Genomic DNA, 20,502 nt, shown 5'->3' on the forward strand with positions numbered 1-20,502 from the left:
GGGATTTTTGCTTTTTTGGGGATTTCATTTTTTTTATAGACTAGATCATCAACATTATGGAAGGCACCATTCTTATCCCTGCCTATATGAAAACTGCCCATTTTCATGTAAAACATGGAATGCACTACTGAAGCATCTTTGTACACAACACCCTTCTCAGCAATCCTCAAGAGCAGATATCTCACATTTTAAGTGCCATCTTTGTGACGAAAATCAACTTACTACTGAAACAGACTTTTTTCACCACATTGGCCAACATTTGAAAAATAATAAATTAGTTCCTTGTATTTATGTTGATTATATCAAACCAACATATATGGAAGTTTCCACACTCATACATGTAAATGGAGAAAACACAAAGTGTGTACAGTTAGAGATTTAAAACCTGGAATAGTTCACAGATCACTCTTCAATCCTTCTGCTTTGGAGTCAGTTAACAGTGACACTGAGTTAAATGAGGATTTACAATTTGAAGAACCAACTTTTGAAGAACCTAGAGATTTGAGAAAAGATGTTGAGCTAAAATTAGCCTCAGTTTTACTGAAATTGGAACATAGATACCTGGTGTCAAGTGCAGCTGTAAATATACTCCTTGAGGAACTGCAATATCTCATTGGGACTGTGTCTGTTCCGGTCACTCAGGAGACTATCACACAGTTTTTTGTGGATCATAACTGTCGGGTAGATGAATCACTTGTCCAAGAGTTAGCGACAGAACTCTGTACCTCACATCCTATTTCAACTTGTTATTGGAAAAGAAGGCCCATTATCTACTGCATGGAGGCGCAACAAATATTATAAAAGTAAGTTCTGTGTAGTGGAACCAGTAGAATATGTAATTGACCGAAAGAACAGAAGGTATTTTCAATATATTCCTGTACTAAAAACGTTGCAGCAGGTTTTGAATTGTCAGACTATCCTCAGCAATGCAGTTAATTTAAAAGAGAAACTTCAAACGGTGTCAAGTGAGAGGCAGGTATACAGATGTCTCTGGGATGGTGCGAACTTTAAAGAAAACAGTCTTTTATCAAATGAGTGTGCAGTTTCATTAATTCTGTACATAGATGATTTTGAGGTTTGTAATCCCCTTGGGACTTCGCGCAAAATACATAAAATCTGTGCCATATACTGGATTTTAGGCAATCTTTCTCACGAGAATTGGAGTTTGATCAGGTGTTTGCCGCTCCTCCTGGGACAGAAAGTGCCTGCTGATGAACCTGCCTGGAATCTCCTCACTGACTTGAAGGACATAGTTGACCTTGTTGTCACACCGGTGCACACTGACGAAACGATAGCTTATTTGAATTTCAAAATCTCTGAGCATAGAGTACGGTTTAAGGAGGTTTTCCCAGACTCCAACTTGCTTCCTAAGCATCACTTCTTGGAACACTACCCACAGCTAATCTATCAGTTTGGTCCTCTAGTTTCTCTCTGGACTTTAAGATTTGAAGCCAAGCATAGCTTTTTTAAGAGAGTTGTACGACACACTAGCTGCTTTAAAAACTTGTTGTCCTTGGCAGAGAGACACCAGTTATCCATGGCACACCAGCTCTACTCATGTAGATTTCCTAAGCCTCTACTGGAAGTGAAAAAGTTCTCAACTGTTAGCATTGACGTCCTGAAAGATGATATTGCACAGGCTGTCAAACACAAGAACCCAAATGTGAAGGAAGTTTCTTTGGCCGAAAATGTCATCTATAACGGATTTAACTACAGACTTGGAATGATCCTTGCTCGTGGATCAATCAGAGGGATGCCTGCATTCACGGAAATCATCCAGATGGTGGTTCTCAAAAAGGAATTGGTCTTCATTGTTCGGAAACTAAGCTCTTGGTACATGGAACACTACAGAGCCTATCAACTCGAAATCTCGCCTTCAAAGGAGATTGAAGTTTTTGAGGCATCTCAACTGACCGATCCTTACCCCCTGGCAGACTACACAGTTGGGGCCATGCGGCTTATTACACTCAAGCGATATATTCAAGGTTAAGGTTAGCATAAAGTAATATCTGTTTGGGGTGGGTCAGAAGCAAAGTGGATGTGATGAATTATGCAGATTAATTTTGTTTTCATTGTAATTAACATGAATGATCATATCATTTAAATTCAACAAAGCTAATGTTGCACGTAAAACTATTTGTTCATAGCACACAATCATTAGTCAACCATGAACAAAGCACATCTCTAATATCTCTTTCTCTCTCTCCAAACCCCACCCTGCTTTCTTTCCCTCCCACTCAGAGGATCTCCAAACATGGCGGGCGTCACGCGGCTCCTGGTGATTTTAGAATAGGACAGTCGCATCTCGCGCCCCCCCTGTCATGGCATGACAGGGGGGGGCGCGAGAGACTAGGAGGAACAATTGTTATGAAAAAAATAAAAAGTGTAGTTACACTTCGAAACGCATGAGGGCGCTGTAGGACATAGGTACATGCTGAGGGTGGAAGGTGAAGGTAAAAGAAGAATAAAGTGAAATGTAAAGGAACCTACAGAATGGAGAAATATTTGACAGGGACGAGAAGAAAAACTGGCGATGCTTCAGAGACAAACACGTGTGACGGTAACGTTACTCAACCCAAAACCAAGTCGAGAAAATATGACGAATCTTATCTTGCTCTTGGCTTCACAACGAATGTGGTGGGAGGTGAGGAGAGACCCCTGTGTGTTTTATGTCTGAAAACCCTCGCAGCGGACAGTATGAAACCAAACAAATTAAGAAGACACATAGAGACATCACACCCCAGTCACGTCAAGAAGCCACTCGACTTCTTCAAGGAAAAATTAAGCGAATACCATAAGCAGGGAAATCGCATGGTAAAAGCTGCATCAGTGAACAGCAAAGCACAATTGGCGTCATACTTAGTTGCATACAGAATTGCAAAGTGCAAGAAACCACACACAATAGCCGAGGATCTCATACTCCCCGCTGCTCTTTATATGGTGTCAACTATGATTGATGAGACAACCGCTGCAAAATTGAAGGATATCCCCCTGTCCAATGACACAGTGTCGAGACGTATATGCGACATTTCAGATGATCTTGAAGAACAACTCGCAGAGAAACTAAAAGACAAACGTTTTGCATTACAAGTGGACGAGGCTACTGACAGTAATAAAGACTGTTTGTTTATTTGCTATGTTCGCTTTCTCAATTCCGAGTCACTGAGTGAAGATTTGCTGTTTTGCAAGTATGTCAAACGCAGAGCAACAGCTGATGAGCTCTTCGGGATTCTTGACAGTTACCTGACAGAACACGGACTGAAATGGGAGAACTGTGTGGGCTTTTGCTCGGATGGCGCACAGACCATGTCAGGGAACAGAAAGGGACTGCAGGCACTTATCAAGAGGGTCTCTCCCAACGCACAATGGACGCACTGTGTCATTCACAGAGAGGCTCTAGCATCAAGGCAGCTTAGCCCCGAGCTAAACGAGGTTTTGACTGAAGTTGTTAGCGTGGTCAATTTTATAAAAACCCGACCCCTGAAAGCGCGCCTGTTCTCTGCACTTTGTGATGAGATGGGAGCTGAACATACCGCTGTTCTGTTTCACAGCGAGGCCAGGTGGCTGTCGCGAGGGAAAGTGTTGTCGCGAGTCTTTGAGCTCAGAGAGGAGATTCGGGTGTTCTTGGAGGAGGAGAGGATGCATGAAGCTGCAAGCAAGTTCAGTGATGAACAATTTCTGATGAAATTGGCCTATCTCAGTGATGTATTTGGAAAGCTGAATGAATTAAATATTCAACTTCAAGGCAGAGACAAGCACATACCTCACCTGGCAGACAAGATCAGTGCATTCACCCGAAAGCTGGAGATGTGGGGCAGGCGCCTTGATCAAGGAAATACTGATGCTTTTGAGAATCTGACTGAATTTGCAGAAATCAGTGATTCTGAAGCCACCACAGTGATCCCCTGTCTCAAGCAACACATCTCTTCCCTGATGGTATTGTTCAAAAAATACTTCCCAAACAACAGTGCTCAGTATGACTGGGTGATGGATCCATTCAATGCAGCAGGTTGGTGTTTTATTTTATTGACTTTCAATTTCAATTATGACTGACTATTTGTGCTGTACATTCATTTCATTTATGTTGTCTGTAAGCTACTTACTAACTGGTATGGATTGTTGTAAAACTGAAATGTGTTGTATTTAATATGCAATTACAAATACATTATCTATCTGCAGCACCTGCCGATTTCAGCTCTGCAGAAGAGGACCAACTCATCGACATTACATCTGACTCCACCCTAAGGCTGAGGTTTAGAGCTCAGACACTGACTGAATTCTGGTTTGGTGTGGAGAAGGAGCATCCACTCATAGGGCAGAGGGCTGTGGGCATCCTTCTCCCCTTCGCTACATCCTATCTCTGTGAGATTGGCTTTTCAGCTGTTGCTTCTCTGAAAACGAAGTACAGATCAAAGCTCAACATTGAGCATGACTTGAGAGTGGCAGTATCAAGCCTGCAACCACGTTTTCAAAAAATGTGCAGTGCAAAACAGGCTCATTGCAGCCACTAATGCGGTGATAAGACACACTTTTTTGCCAAATATCCGTCTTTCTTTTCTTTTCATTGTTTTGAACAGATTGCAAAGTGGCAAACCATTATAATTTATTGTTCACAATTGTATTATGTTGTTTTGACAACACAGAGCATTGTTTTATTATCACTGTTCTAGCAAAGTGATTTTTTTATTGTTTTGAAAGGAATGCTCACGTTCATATTGTTGTATTTTAATAAATGTTAACCTGGACCATTAAGTGACTATTTGTGTTGGGGGGGCCCGGGATTTTGTTTTCTCCAAAGGGGGGGCCCGACAGAAAAAGTTTGAGAACCACTGTCCTAATGGCATCCCCTCCTCGGTTGACGAAGTCATCCAAGAAATAACGAATTCCTGTGGTCTAACTAATGAAATACGGCTTCAATACAATGACCCTGATTTCGGCACTTGGGTTAACTTAACTTCAACTTCAGAACTCAAGGATCTTGCCACTTTGAAAGTTATTAATGTAGTACCCAGTGTGACTTTATTCTTAGAGCCAGTGGAATACTCTGTGGATAAGGCTAATTTTCAACGCCAAGATGATTCCAGTATGTCTTCATCTGCATGCTCGGGTGACACATTACCCGTAAGCAGCCCTTCTTCGGGAACACCTACAGAAAGGAGCAGTGGCCCAAGGTGTTCCTCATCCCTACTTTCTCTCATTCAACAGAAACACAACTTAGGGATGGAAATGCAGAGTACCAGAGAAGCCAGGTTATACTCACTCCCAGCTCTAAAATGCTTTCCAACATACTGGAAACGCTTGCTGACAAAGTCTATTCATACAAATCCTATCCTAGCGATGCAGACTTCAATGAAGTGGCAGAGGCACTCACACAGACACACCCCTGTCTGAAAGAACCTGGGTCCTTCAACCACAGTTACGGATGGAAACAGAGACTCAAGACGAAGATGTACAACTATCGCACATACCTGAAATCACACAGTTCATCATCTGACGAGCTGACTGTGAATACTCTGAAAAGAAAGTTGCTGACGGATGCCCACCCAGAAAAGAACATAAAGAAACCTAGGCGAGCTGAGTCTAACCATTACCCATCTCTGCCTTTCAACGAGACACCAGAGTCCATGGAGCAAGAGAGAGTGGCCCTCTTGTCTGAGGTAAAGAAAAGGAACAATGTCCAAACAATAAGACAGAAGATGGCTCGGACGTTCGCATTTCGGAGGCAAGAAATTGTCGACAAGAAAACATCTTTGCACGAAATGATCGAGAGATGGCCAGCACTCTTCGAAGTTCAAGAGGTACACTAACTTTACTCATAGTATGTATGTATATGTGTGTGTAATCAAATGTACGTAAAGCTAAATTACATGCTTTTGCATGAGGCACATATCCTTTGTCTGTTTTTGATATATATACCTATACTACCTATATTCCCTAGGTGAATGAAGAATTCATCAGAGTAACCACAATACCCCTTGAAGCAAGGTTCATGCAGAAACTTGACGAGAAGTGCAGTGAACTAATTCAAGTCGTCAGAAAGAAGGGTGGAGCTATCCGGGAGAAGACAAAGCTCCTGCCATTTGTGGAAACTTCTTATTATGGGAAATACGAAAACGTCTTTTAAAACTACAACTCCCAGTAGAGACGTGCCATATAGAGAACATGTTGAGAAACAGAATAGCCAGCATGTGTAGTTCTGGGGACGGGGTGGGGGAGGGGGGGACGCGGTGGACCCGTTCAAATCCAGTTTTGAACAGTCTGCCGTGGTTCCATCCCATTTCAAGTGCTGTTCGAGGCTCGGTAACCCTCGGAGCACACTCTCCAATCACAGAGCTTGAGGACTATCACGGGGTTTGTCAAACAGAGCACATGGCGTGGGTCCAAACGATAGCTGGGGATTCTGGGTAGTGTAGTGTCTTCTGCCATCCTTTACTCCGAAAAAAGATTTGTTTCTCCGAATCAAAGGGGAAAAATACAAAAGCATTGCACACAATTTAAACCAATCAATGTTGTGTAATTAACAAGGATAATCTGGTGTTTTTTAGTCGACGAGTAGTGCAGATATCACTGTAAAATCAATCGTCAGTAAGGGGAATACTTACTTCCGGGTGTACAATTCTCCGTTATCCAATGAGAATGGACGCTCTCATTGCCTTTAAGGGCAGTCGACACAAACGAATGCCGTGCTTCCATGAGCGTCCATAGAAGCATATGGACATCCCGGAAAGTTGAAAATGGACGCTAAGGGCCCCACCCTTGCGTTGAAAATGGACTCTAAGGCCCCCCCCTTGCGTTGGAAAAAGCCGACAGGGGACTTGACATAACGTCAACATAGGCCGACCTGGGAGTGAGGATGTGTTGGCTCAGACAATAGCTACAGACAAGAGCCAAAGCTATGCATCACGATACAATTCCTTCTTACAGCCAATTATGGCCTTCCAGGACGTCCACGATATGTCTTAACAGTTAGGCTATTCATCTGGGGGGAAACCCGAGCTATATTGATTTCAGATTCTTTTTTCCTAAATTATTTTCCAGGTGTCGGAGAAGGATGAGGCTGGACAAATTCTTCAGCGGGAAACCATCGCAATCTTCGTCATCAGAGATGCACAAGCCGCAACCGAAGACATTGGCATCATTCTTGAGGGACAAGAGGTTGTGAATAAGTTGGCATCTGTTGCAAATGCTGTCGCCATTCTCCTGGGCTTCCTTTATGCTCTCAATCTGGAATATCCCAAGACATTAAAATTGACATTTGAATATATCCAGAAAGTCTTCATGGAGCTGGACTCGAAAGGCATGGCCACCAAGGTCAAGAAGCTCTATGACCAGCTCTACAATAGAGCTTAGTTCAGGTTTCCTACACGTCCAAGTTTTCCAGTAATGGAAAATGATAAAGACAATAACAAGTCACAGAAAACGTATGTGACTGTCCTGGAGAATGAAAAGGTTACACACCTGTTGTGTGACTAGTTATGGTTCGTCATTCTGAAGTTCAACTGTTTGAAAATATAAAAACTGTCATAGCAATTACCCTGTGGCACTGATGGGCTCTGCTCTGGCTGGTAGAGCAAGTTGCGTACGCATTTGGTTTCAAAGGTCAATATGTTTGGCTGCCAGCTCTTCAAAGTTCCAATCTGACCCTTGAGAAACTTGACTGTTTTCTGGCAAGAATTAGTTTTCATTTGTATGCCTTTAGGCATACAACTGCGGTGCAGTTTTTCTATGTATTTTAAATTGTTACATTTTATTTGAACAATGCAGATACCCTGTAAATATGTTTGTTTTATAAGTAATAAACCCGTTATTAAATATCACAATGTGTAATGAGAATTATTGATGTAATCTATATATTTTTGGATTAGATTAAATGAGAAAATTATAGTTTAACAAAATGTATACATTTTTGATTGGATAAAACAAATAATATTTAGTTAATTTTAAGGAGAAAAAACTGTTTGATAAAATCTATATTTGTTTGTTTGGATTAAATATAGAATTTAAATTAATTGACTTCCTTCAACAAGAAAATATACTTTGTGCCAAGTCTTATATAATAGTTTCCATGGACATAAGAAATATTGTTTGAGGCAAGTTATTTATTTTTCATTGGCTCAAGCTATAGAGTATAGATGTGAACCATTACCCTACATTTTTTAAATTGGTTGAACGAAATACTTTTATCAGTGTACAGTTTAAGCCACACTTTGTCATTATCTATCTAATTTCGTGTTAACCAGCTCATGCCTTAACATTGATCATTTTAATGATATTAACTTGACGTTATGCATGTCCCTCGACTTTCTATTTTGCATTCAAAAACAGACTATTACTCATGTATAAATACATACACGTTGATACCTATACTTTACATAATAATATAAAGTACAAGTATAAATGTGTAGTATAAACACAACAGTACAAAATAGGTATTATTTGTGATATATGTCTTCTCTACTGTTGATGTGTTTTATACTGCACGTTTATACTTATAGCCTATATTATTTGCTGTATATTTTATTCAAATGTAATTGTGTCAATACTTTATTCCACCGTTTGAATGCCTGAACACATTTGGGATAGTTAAAGTATCCATCTATCTGGTATAAAGCAATGTTAGGTTATCAATTACCTCTTGTAAACTAAAAAAGGTTGGTATTCAAGTTATGTATGTTGTTTTTGTCTATGCTGTCAGGCATTACAGTGAGAAGCATGGAGATGGCGACACCAGTTCTCCGCATCCTGAATCCCCCAGGCTCCAGGGGATCGACAACAGGCGGTTGCGGTGCCATCAAAACAGGCCCGTTTGTATCGGGAAAAAACAAAGGCTTTTCCATCACCTCCGGTGGAGCTGCTGAGCAAGGCCACTGCCATGGCCAAAGCAGAGAAGCTCCTTCGAGCCAAAGGTAGCCATAAGCCCTCACGCCAGCAGAGCCTGGGAAAGCTGGTCTTTCTATTTGGCCAGTATGTCAATGCACCGTTTCACTGGCTAGTAGAAAATGACGTGGGCTACATAACGTTGTAAGTATATTATATTTAATACAATTGTTTGCTAAGCGTTTATACAAGTTGTGTTTATGGTTATTATAAAAGTGTAGTATTCATCTTTACAAGGTTCCTTTTCTCCTCATCACAATTGCAGTGCTTTCACGACGATGACACTAAATGTATGTTTATTATTGCAGTCTGCTTGATAAGCACAAGCGAGAAGTGGAAGACCCACACTGGAAGGGAGATGTGGGGAACCGGTGGGTTAAAGACTTTCTCACAGAATACGGAGAGAGCTTCCCACAAGTCTCCTGTCTCCTCGAGGCCAATGTGGACAGGTGGATCTACGGCCAAAAGGGCTTTGAGAACAGCACCTTTCAGGAGATGTGGGAACTCTATGGCCAGTACCAATCCCAAAAGAACAGCCCTGAGAAAGGCAGTGGTGTCCAGAGGGAAAGGATAGGGAAAGCATACAGGTCTGTGAGCAAGTGGTTGCGCACACTAGTGACCCAAATTACCAGCGTGCAGTTGGAGAGGTTCTGTTCGCTGCTGGTGGAGATGGGTCTCCAGTGTTTTGAGTGGGCGGGTTCCCCACGTGATATGATATTCAAATCCCCATCATCGAGTTACGAGAAAGTTTAAACAGCGATCGATCGATTACAAATTAGATATATATATATATATATTATATTTAGTGTCTAGTATTAGACACTGAGTTATCACGTCTCCACCCCACCACTTTGCTCGTTTGCTGCGGGCATCGCTGCTAGCGAAGACTTGGGTTGACAGGTACGTTTCATACTTTTATTTTTCTGTAAAGTATACTTTCCACGACACATACTTTGGCAACATTTCTGTTATCTTGTGTTTTTCATTACTGTATATATACACTTGGCAATGACCCGACGGCCCACGGCCATGTTACTGCTAACGGCCGCTAGTTTGGGGACAGCGTCCTTCAGTGAAATATCTATCAAACTCTAATTTGATATGCTATAACGTTACCCACTACAGTTTAAGGCACACTTTCTGTCACGTTATCACTTTGATCGTTTTAATGATATTAACTTGACGTTATTCATGTCCCTCGACCTTCTATTTTGCATTCAAAAACAGAATATCGTGTATAAATACATACATATACCACACATTGATACATATACTACACATTGATACCTATACTTTACATAATAATAGAAAGTACAAGTATAAACGTGTATTATTTGTGACATGTCTTCTCTACTGTTGATTTGTTTTATACTGCACGTTTATAGCCTATATTATTTGCCGTTTCTTTTATTCAAATGTAATTGTGTCAATACTGTATTCCACCGTTGCTTTACTGCCAGTATTTAAACCCTCACCAGACACACACACACCCGTTGCCAGATCGTACTTTGCCTTCATGCTAGTCTTTCACGCGTTTGTTACCAGATTGCCTACCTGGTTCCGACCCTGCCTGATCCCTGATCCCTGGTCCTGCCTGTCCTTGGACTATCCTGCCTTGCCTGCTCCCTGACCCTGCCTGTACCTACGTTGACCGCCTCGCCTGCTCCCTGACCGGCCCTGACTCAACTTCTGCCCGCTGTCCTCTGGTTCGTTGGCCTGCACATCATCCGGCTGATACTGTTCTGCTGGTATCCCTCTGCTCTGGTATTATTACCCATTACCAATACTCCTTGGTTTCTCGAGTAATGCATTTGGGTCCTTCATAAGATTGTGACAGCTAACATAAGAATTTCCCAATTTGGGATAGTTAAAGTATCTATCTGGTATAAAGCAATGTTAGGGTATCTATTACCTCTTGTAAACTAACATTTTTTGGTATACAAGTTATGTATGTTGATTTTGATTACAGTGAGAAGCAGAGATGGCGACACGTGTTGTCCTCCGCATCGTAAATCCCCAAGCTCCAGGGGATCGACAACAGGCTGTTGTGGTGCCATCAAAAGAGGCCCGTTTGTACCGGGAAAAGAGAAAGGCTTTTCCCACACCTCCGGTGGAGCTGCTCAGCAAGGTCACTGCCATGGCCAAAGCGGAGAAGCTCCTTCGAGCCAAAGGGACACATAAGCCCTCACGCCAGCAGTGCCTGGGAAAGCTGGTCTTGCCTTTTGGCCAATATATCCACGCACCCTTTCACTGGCTAGTGGAGAATGACGTGGGCTACATAACATTGTAAGTTTAATACAATTGTTTGTAGAGTCAGAAATTGATATGTGACAACTTATGCCGCCCGGCATGCTGCAAAAAAGCATACATCTGGGCATAAAACTTCTGCTGGCCATCCCAAAGAAACAGAGGTCACTCGGCCTGAAGATGTTGCTACTGCTGCTGTCCAGCCTGCTCCTACTGTCCGGCCTGCTACTGCTGTCCAGCCTGCTAATATTGCTGTGAAGGCAAAGAAGCCAACATCGAGGCACAAAACTTCTGCTGGCCAAAACCCCCGGAAGTCACTCCTGTGCAGTCTGCGGCCCCTGCTGACCCAGACATGTCCCCTTCGACATCCACGGCTTGTGACCTTCCGATGGCATCTCATCCGAGTGACGCAGAAGTAAAGATAGTTGTACTAGTGGAAAATTGCTTAATTAAATTATGTTATACCATAACTTCTTACACTATAAGTCTCTAATGTATTCCATGTTATGCGTGTTACAGGTCGATATAGAGGGCTGGGTGCGTTTGTGGGAGAACCCTGGTGGCATCCCATCTGCCGACATATCCTGGCTGAAAGAGGACACAAAGAGAGGGCTGGATACCCCCGTACAGACCTACAAGGACATCAGAGAACACAGAAGCTGCTACCCATGTGCCGTGGAGTCATGGAAAGGTTCCGGCTGGCCAATCAACCGGTCCCCAAGATCTTGTACATTGACCGTGGGTGTTGTCGTGCTCAGGGCCCTACCGCCGTGGAGACAATGTTCCAGGAGTGGTTCGACGGTGGTATGGTTGTGCGTCTGGACATTTTTCACTGGATCCACCGCTTTGACGCAGCCATCCGAACAGACTCGCACAGCAAGTACGCCGTGTTCAAGTCTGCTCTGGCCGGGGCAGTGTTGGCCTACAACCGCACCGATATGGAGCTGCTGATCAAGGCCGTCAAAGCCAAGGACCCGGACACGTTCAGGTCCGTGTCGGAAGAGGACGTTGTCCGCCTGGCAGGGACAAAATTGTTGAAGGGAAGGAGGGACACGATCGCGCCTCTATCACACCCTCAGACATCGCTGCTGCTGCCACCTGTCACTGCCACGGCCATTGCCACCGACACCAGCCACCAAACCTTTTCCCTCCCCTCTAAATCAACAGCAACCCGGGCCATTGCTGGACGTCCCATACTGCCCATCGTGCCTGGACGTCCCATACTGCCTGCTGCCAGACCTGTGCCCTTCCTTTTCCCTGGCCCCATCCTGCCTGCCAGTCAGCCAACCCCAGCCATTGCTGGCCCCTCCTCAATGCCATTACCGTCTGTCGATGTGTCTGTCCCCCCCCTAATCTAGAGTGCATTCCCTCATCCTGGGCAAGGTCCACGCTATAAAAGCGAAAGGGGATGGACGAGCCCAAACTTCAAACGATTTTTCAACACTTCAAAATTGTTCTACATGTTATTCCAGGTTGCAGATAAGCATTTCCCAAGCTCAGTAATAACAAAAATATCCAAGCTTTTTAAAAAAGGGTCCTCATTACAAGAGAGCAGCAAAGAAATGTGAAGGGCGAGAAGATCCTTCTTTTTTTAAACAATTTGGAAAACCGACTGATCTGTAGATGTCACAGGTTGCCTGCCCATCTCTTTTCTTTTTTGTTGCATCTAATGATGGATTTGGTATAAACAATAAAACACTAACATTTACACAACAATTAAAGCTTTCCGTTACTCTACCCTCCTCAGGTCCCCATTGTGCAGCACGGCCATATCAGGTTTACCTGATAAGTGGCATCGCACGCTGGAACTGCGACAGGAGCTTAGACAGGAGCTTAGACATTAGTGCAATGAACAACAGGCTAATGTACACGCTGGTGAAACTGCTGTGGTTGAAGTCACCACAGCGTTCTCGCACAAGCCCAGAGAAGACAACCATCTTAAAGGCTTACGAGCAAATTCAGCACCGGGTTTTGGTGGACGATCCAGTCCTGTGTAAAGCACGCTTTCCTCTGCCAAAGATTACAATTAAGACGGTGCGTGACTTCATCTGTGCTCAAGAATGCCTCCTCAACCTGCGTGCAACCAATCAGCCAGTGATGCTCTCCAAGACCACTTCTGTTTCCTCTGCTGACTTGCCTCCAGCCCCACACCAGCCAGCAGTCCTCCCTCCACCAGACTACCCCCTGATGCAGTATGCAACAACACACAGCACGGCAGGGACTATATGTTGTTGAAGGGAAGGAGGGACTCTCCATCCCGGTCAGGTGAGGGATTAACCATTGACAGTGATGTAGAGAGTGAGTACAGTTCTGACAGTGAGAATGAAAATGAGCAATTTTATGAGTGTGAGCGAAAGCCCAAGCTCTGATTCCAGCCCTGTCAGCGAGTCAGGACCCCCCTCCACTCACCCTCTGAGAATAACTCGGGGTCCTTCTCACCAACTCCGGAATATCCAGACCCCCCGAGTGAGGCTCAGGGGGGTCTGGAAACGGGAAACAAAAAGAGGTCTGGAGGACTGGCCAAAAGGAACAAACAGAAGGAGGGAACCCGAGCCAGCCACACCACGGGCCGTAGGACCCAGAGCTCCCCCCCCAACCAGAAATAAAATATAAACCCTATGGGAAACAAAATAAAGCCGCGAAAACTGGACTACCAGGTCCTCCAGGCTAAACATAAACACATCAGCAAAAATATGGCCTACTGCTCAAAATAGCAAAGAGATATCTTAAGGAGAGTGTCTCTCGGCATTAGGATAGGAGAGACATCCTTCTCCTGCAGCTTCTCTTTATATCTCCACGACTGAGTGGAATTTGGAACACCTTGGCAGAGGCGGAGCCAGGGGTAGACCAGGTGCACCCCCACCATGAGTTAGTGATTATTTATTTTTTATCAAGGGATTAACCATTGACAGTGATGTAGAGAGTGAGTACAGTTCTGACAGTGAGAATAAAAATGAGCAATTTTATGAGTGTGAGCGAAAGCCCACACTCTAAAAAACAGTGGGTTATTTCATCTACCCAATCATGGGTTATGAAATGTTTAACCCATTCTGAGTTATTAATATGGTATTGGGTTATTTTTGTTCAACCCAAGTGCTGGGTAAAAATATTTTTGTCTACCCAACCATTTGGTTATGAAATGTTTAACCTCTTAAGCCCGGCCCCCCCGATACCGGGGGAAAAACACGTCACTGCAGGAGACAGCGTCTGAGGGCTTCTTAATATTTAAAAACCTATGAATGTCTTATACTCAAATAACGGGAAAAAAACTCCGCTACCTGACGATATGAGCCATTTTTACCGAAACAAAACACAAGTCTCACAAGAAGCGTTAGCATTAGCCCTTAGTGAAAACAGGCTAATTCTACTTCCGGTGCTAACTAGCAAAAACGATCTTTAAAACTTAATATGTTCTGCACACTGAAAGATGATACTCCACAGATTATTTTGATATAAGTATCATCACTGTAGGACACAAACTCACTGAGCTAGCAGCCAGAACAGTGCAAGAAAACAACAACAGTGTTCTAAACCATAAAAATAATTATGTCTTACCGTTGCTGTTTTGTGATCAAAAGTCGTGTTCAAGGGAATAAAAACGCTTCTCAAGGTTAATCCAATGTCTCTTAGTCACTTTAGAATTGTTCCTGATAATCCATCATTACATTCATGGCCGCAGAGTAGGTATAAAGTTTTGCAGTCTGGGGCTTAGGCTTTCTCACGTGCTGTTTACGCAAGCCTCTCTCTCCTTGACGTAAGTGTAAAGCGGGATTTACTAACTCCCTCTCGATTCTATTGGCTCCAAAGTTTCAAAAAAGGTGTCAATCACCCAAATCGACCAATGGGTTCCAGAGATAGGATCCTGCGTAGTATGAATAATGCCAGCAGCGGCTGTTTTACGCACAGACGTAGCAGAAGCAGCCGGCACAACCGCTCCAGCACAGCAGCAACGAACACAGCTAACAGAGAACACAGCGAACAGAGAACACAGCGAACAGAGAACACAGAGACAACAGCAGGCAACCCTGATTAGGAACTTCAGGAAAGGTATGTACACTGTAAACAATTACCAGCATTTCACAACATTTAACAGTATTATTTTACAGTGACATATTGTAATCAAGGCCCCCTGTAATATCCCAACAAATTCATGTAAAAAGGACTGTATCCTTGGATTTCACAGCATTTAACTATTATTTCACAATAAAACACTGCAATCAAAATTCTCTGTAATATCACATCAAATGTTGTAATATCACAACAACATTGTAAAAATTGCAAGGATTTCACAGCATTTAAGAGTATCATATTACAGAGAAATATTGTAATCAAAAGCCCCTGTAATATCACAACAAAATATCTATAAAACAGTAGAATTGGATTTCACATTATTTAACTATTATTTCACAGTAACGCACTGTACTCAAAATCATCTTAGCACAACCATGATAGACTGTATATAAAGAGCACAACTCATTACTGTAACATTTGAATTGTGCACTATTGCACATGTGCAGAATAGACTATTCTAATCGGCGTGTGTCCTGGCAACCCTGTCTCCTAAAAATTACGTTCCCACAGAACTAAACTGCATTCTCAATTACGTTTAGCTAGAAATGTATTTTTACAACGATTCCAGGGATGCCTGACTTGAGTTTCTAGCACCAGGGAAAGTGGAAAAAGTGCCCCAAATCAGCGTCTTAATTTACCCAGGGCCTAGTGCTTGGCTTTCGGCATGAAAATTCAGGAAACTCCCCTGAGTATTTTATTACATATCTCAACTTTGGAGAGGAGTTGGGGGACAAACGACACATCAAATCACATATCCACATCAAACCAAAGCTAACTAGAATACTCTTGTCTGCCTAGCATGCGGGGAAATTGGCGTGCTCTGTCACCACAAGAGCGAGAGTGAAAGCGGCATAATGGAAGGCTTTGTCCCGTTTTAAGCCGTAACGTTTGACATTCGGAGCAGCAGAGGGATGAATCTGCATGTACTCTTCGAGGCGATTCCAACGACACCAAGCTCAAAGCTGTCGGACCTTCCTTTGTGCCGTCTAGAGTACTGAGAGCCATGAAAACATGACCTTTAACCTTAGTTTGCAAGCGGGTTCCACACAAGTGAAGCAACACACTCTCAAAGTCTCGAAGTGCCAAGCACCTTTTTTCAATTTTCTCTCCCTCCCTCACCAAAGGGTGTCCAATCCTTAGCTCTAGACAGGATTTTGTGAGAGTTTGACATTAGATTGAAAAAAAAATTCTGGGTGAGTTAGGGTTCCCATATTTCATATTTCTTATCTGGGCCCTATTTAGAGGCCCCTGGTGAAAAAAGTATCTTTCCAGCCCTTTCCAAAGTCAGGTTATTAAAGATGAAAGATTATTCAACAAAACATTTCAATAACGTGCTTTAACCACTAGGTGTCCCTATTTACCAATTGGATCAAATATATAAGTCAGCCGAATTAGTGTTGATACTGAAAGGAGACGTATTGTGTGAAAAGAAATGGAATATGTTGTTTAATTGCTGATATATTTATATTTATTTTATTCGGCTGAGAAAGTTGAAGATCACGTGACATACACGCCAGAAAAAACGTCATTTCTGGGTATTTGTCCACTGGTTTGCCTGTTAACCGTAGGTGTCACGTTTGAAGGGACGAAACGGAACGTCATCGCTCGAACGGCCAATCATATCGCGCTTTGAGGAACCCAAAGCCTCCTAACAGAGATGCCTCAATCCTTTCGAAAATTCGCACGGAGGCAACAGTCAAGGTGAACATCTGTGAGTTTCTCCAAAGCGGTTACGGTTAAGCAGCAAGTAAGTACTGCCCATAATGTGGATTAGTGGTGGATATTATGTGCTTTCGATTGTGAACGCCAGTGGAGTAGTGTCGTTTTGGTTTGTACATGGTAGCGAATAGATAGCTAGCGTTAGCTAGTAACATTAGCTTGATAGCAGCCATGTCCACCTTCAAGCAGGTGGCCTTAACGTTAGCCTAGCTAGTACTAGCCAGCGCCGTATATGGCTATGGTAGATGGCTCTGGTGCTAGCCAGCCAACTGTTGCTGACTGTTCCATTTGTTGGCAGAAGGCTTATGCTGTATTCGAATGAAAGAGCGAACAATGAATACTTTAACCGGTAAGACTGGCATAATTGCCATTGGTATAAGCTAGTTAGCTTAGCATTGCTGCTAAGTTTGTATTCTGACGCCATGGTCTAACTAACTTACTAGTAGGTTAGCTGATGTTAGCTAGCTAATGAATGTTTCTTGTGCTAGGTGCTTGGTGGTTTCATGACATTGTCTAATCAAATTAGACCTAATCTAAATCGGTGTCAAAGTTGGTAACGTTAGTTGCTCTTACAATGTTCTTAATGAATTCGTCACAGACCCTATTGCACATTGGTGTCACCACGTGTCATCACTAGGGCTGCAACAAACGACTAATTTGATAATCGATTAATCTATCGATTAATGAAACGATTAATCGATTATTCGGATCGTTAAGGTTTTAACTGTACTACTCAGGGTTCGTACGGGTGCTTGAAATCCTTGAAAATGCTTGACATTTGACGTGGTGTTTTCAAGGTTGGGAAAGTGCTTGAATTTTGGAAATGGTGCTTGAAATTGAGATAAAGTGCTTGAAAATGTAAATGCTTTACTTTTACAATAAATTGCTGTCTGACTGAATAGTTCGCTTTTTAGATTAAAAGAAAAGAATTGCTTCGCTTCTACATAAAACAGCTCTGCTGCGGACTTCCCGCGCTATGCCCGCGACCTGCAAGTGTTTGTTTTACGTCACGTGTGACCTGGGCATTCTGATGAGAGTGATAGATGACTGTGTGCCAGGAGGTTGCAGTTTCAACGAGCGTTGGCTAGCAGAAGACAAATACAAGCCATGGCTAAGACGAGGGTCAAGCCCACGAGTAGCCTCCTGCAAAGTTTGCAAAAATAACGATGCGAGAGTCTGCGCTGACGAGCCACATGAAAGGTACGCCGTAGTAAAGCATTTTAGATTAGGCTAACGTTGCATGTTACGTTTGTTTAAGCTAACGTTAGTTAGCTGAATAGCGATCTCGATTGAGGGATAATAATAATTGCAGGGGACAATCATTTCAGAGGAGCGTATCTATGTTAATATGTGCGTTACAGACGCCATCCTGTGGCGAGCAAAGTTTCAATCACTCAATACTTTCATCAACACTACTCTGGATGATAAAGGATTACCAAACTCTCTTGCCTCTTCACAATGTTTACAGATTCGCAATGTTTATAGGTTTGAAATGTTTATAGGTTATTGCAATGCGTAATGTTATTTCTCTGAAAACACAATTTTTTAAATCTTATTTTACTTCTATACTATTCTAGCCTAAATTAGCTTCTACTTTTACCTGCATTTTGTACACTGTCCTGTTTTGCACTTGTCCTGTCTTGTCCCTGCACCCTGTCCAATGTTGTCTTTATGTCAGTACCTACCAGCAACACATTTCTAGTATGTTGTAAAATTACATAGCGAATAAACAGATCTTGTATCTTGCTCTAGGCCTACTGATTGCCTGCCTGGTGTTGACCGACGCGACGAGGTGTATTGCCTAAATCCAATCCACGGATTGCTTCCTAGTTGGAGGTAGGCCTAGTATGCAACACAGACCGTAGTTTATAGACTGTGCATAACTGCAGTCCCCAGCTCCAGTGCTTCCCTCCATGAAGTACTGAAGCTCAGACATTTGTTACCTGTGCAGCACACCTGAGATTAATCACTTCATCCAATACTGTTTGACAGTACATTTATGTGAGCTTACCTCTCTTGCTTCCCTGTGGTGGTTTTTTACTGCCTCTATTCCAGATTTGACATCCTCGTGATCCTGGTGTGCGTGCGCCATCCTCGAGGAAATTGCTAGTGACTGTTCGAGTGTTGTTGCAGCTAAGGTAGTTAACATTTCGATATGATTGTGTGACTGCTGTCTCGTCTAAATGGGATGCTCGACTACCTGACCTTGAACACCTTTACAACATGCTCATGTTCATAATCTGCATGCAAACTGAAAAATTCCTTTTGTTGGTTGCCTTTGTAATTTCTCCTTTCTCTGGTCTCCTTTTTTCTAGGTCATCAGAGAGGCCAACCATCCTCTTCATTGTCAGGCAGCCAGGCTAACCGTCCTGTTCAGTGTCAGGCAGATTGAATTATGTTTGGGTAGGTAACTAGCTACCACGCACAACAATGTTCCACTGTAAATATATTGGATGTCAGCATGTGTCTGAGAAGGTGCATAACTTTGTTCAGCACACAAAGCTGCACAGTAATGCCCCCAATTTTCACTATCAGTGTGGGGTGTCTGACTGCTCACGGAGGTACAGAAAACACACAGCACTGAAATCGCATATATATAGGCTGCATAAGTGCTACCTGCAAGCTGCTCGGCCTATACCGCCTGACATATCAGCTCTACCACCTGACACATCCTTGAAATGTGTGCTTGAGGCTTGTGCATTTAAGTGTGACACTTTAGCCTCTCTTATTAAGCATTTGAAGACACACGTAAGGGGAGGAATGGAAACTAAATGCCCATTTAGAGGTTGTGATTGCAGGTTCACAAACGTGATGACTTTTGCTTCACATATTAACAGGAAACATAGGCGTGCAGAGGATTCAGTTTTAGATGACTTGGTACTAGACAAGTCTATTACTACAGAGTCATTGCCAGAACCCATTCAGTCATCTTCAGAAGCTGCTGGTGAACATGATGATGAACCAGAAGTGCCATTAGTTGTGGACGAAACCCTTTTTTTACATAACCTTACACTTTTGTATTTGAAATTGCAATCTAAGCTACTCTTACCGGCAAGCACCATACAAACCATTATTGATGGCTTTCAAAGTGCTCACGAACTTGGTCTGTCTCATTCACTTAACATTCTGAGTGAGAAATTGAAGAAACTTGGAATCCCTCAGGCCACTATAAGCAGCATCATCGATGAACTGAACAGAGAGGATCTACTCACACTCTATAACAGGGGAAGACTCAGTACAGATGCAAAGAGGAAGGCTACTTTTAAAGAGTGTTTCAACTATGTTCACCCATGCCTTTGCTCTTGGGCAATGATGAAAATGACAAAGAATGCTTTGCTCAGTATGTACCTATACATGAGACATTGGTGACACTGTTAAAAAATGAGTCTCTACAAGAACAGTATACCATGACACGTTTGCAGCCATCTACTGATGCTGTCTATCAGGATGTCAAGGATGGAGAAGGATTTCAAAGTAATCCAATGTTGAAAGCTGACCCTTCCTCACTTGGTTTGATACTGTACCAAGATGCCTTTGAGGTTGTGAACCCACTGGGCTCAGGAAAAAAAAAGCACAAGGTTTTAGCTG

At 42.9% G+C, this 20,502-nt stretch overlaps 1 protein-coding gene and 1 long non-coding RNA gene across 3 annotated transcripts in view; one reads left to right on the forward strand and one right to left on the reverse strand.

Moving 5' to 3' along the window:
* LOC117555841 overlaps window positions 1-20,502 on the reverse strand; it is a 76,326-nt gene that overhangs the window by 31,722 nt on the left and 24,102 nt on the right. The gene's annotated exons all lie outside the window — the stretch shown is intronic.
* Window positions 17,154-19,247, forward strand: LOC117555875. 2 transcript variants are annotated; one of them, XR_004570468.1, is made up of 4 exons: window positions 17,154-17,263; window positions 18,667-18,750; window positions 18,970-19,052; window positions 19,230-19,247. It is a non-coding gene; the product is annotated as an uncharacterized LOC117555875 (long non-coding RNA). The 2 variants fall into 2 exon arrangements; XR_004570467.1 differs by lacking the exon at window positions 17,154-17,263 and having other exon boundaries at window positions 18,637-18,750.

Source organism: Gymnodraco acuticeps, unplaced genomic scaffold (genome assembly GCF_902827175.1).
Source record: "Gymnodraco acuticeps unplaced genomic scaffold, fGymAcu1.1, whole genome shotgun sequence".
NCBI classification, from domain to species: Eukaryota; Metazoa; Chordata; class Actinopteri; order Perciformes; family Bathydraconidae; genus Gymnodraco; species Gymnodraco acuticeps.